Below are 958 nucleotides of genomic sequence, written 5' to 3'. Positions count from 1 at the left end.
ACACACACACACACATATATATATAAAATCACTCTTTGGTTCCCCACAGCTGGGCGCAAGGTGCGTCCTGGATGCTGCCCTGAGCCACGCGGAAGCCCCCTCCGGACCACCTGGGGTAGGAACACGAGGCTCGGGCCGGGGCGCACCTATTCCCTGCTTCCAGATGAGCCCTCTCCAGGCTTTATCTCCTTCCCATTTCAGCCTCCTTTGCCTCCTCCCCCTCCCCGCCCTCTCCGTTGAGGCTATCGAGGGGCTTTCCCTTGACCACCGGCTTCCTGAATCCCGCCTCCCTTGACCACCGGCTTCCTGAATCCCGCCGGGAGCAGTGGAGCTCCAAACGGACAGACTCAAGCCTCAGAGACCCCGGGGCTCCCCTTCCTCTCCTGACCCCAGCCAAGGAAGGGATGGAGATGGGAAAGGGTCGCCTGGCGGCGGGTTAGCAGCTGGCCAAGGGGTGGCTGGGGAATCAGACCTAACCCTCGCGCACCTCGCGGGCTCCAGGAGGCCAGCCCCTCTGTGGGTCGCCCTCTGGAGCGGTGCTCCGGCTCCCCGGCCTCAGGGACCCCGGGCCCAGCGGGTCTGGGACCCCAGTGCTTCACCGAGGCCCCCCAGCTGGGACGCTCTGCACCCCACTTCCAGGGCTCACGGGTGCCCACCAGGGAAGGGGAGCCCGCGCTGTGGGCTACGTCTGAGCCGTCAGGTCCTCGCTGGGTCTGCGGGCGCGGGGAGCCCCACCCCGAGCAGGCACTCTCCCCAGATTCATTTTGGAAACCAAGGCCCCCGCGCTCGGCAAGTGAGCCTGGCTGCCGGGTGAGTCACCGCGAGCGGGCGACAAGGATTCCCAGCAGCTGGTAATTAATTGCGCCGTGGCTCAGCCCACGACGGAACCCCAGTCAGGCCTCCCGCCGCCCTGGCAGCGGCGCCACCCCTGAGTCACAGCCGTCGGGCCTCCGCGCGG

The sequence above is a fragment of the Colobus angolensis genome, unplaced genomic scaffold, assembly GCF_000951035.1.
Source record: "Colobus angolensis palliatus isolate OR3802 unplaced genomic scaffold, Cang.pa_1.0 Scaffold17, whole genome shotgun sequence".
Classification (NCBI taxonomy): domain Eukaryota; kingdom Metazoa; phylum Chordata; class Mammalia; order Primates; family Cercopithecidae; genus Colobus; species Colobus angolensis.
This window is presented reverse-complemented; position numbering follows the sequence as displayed.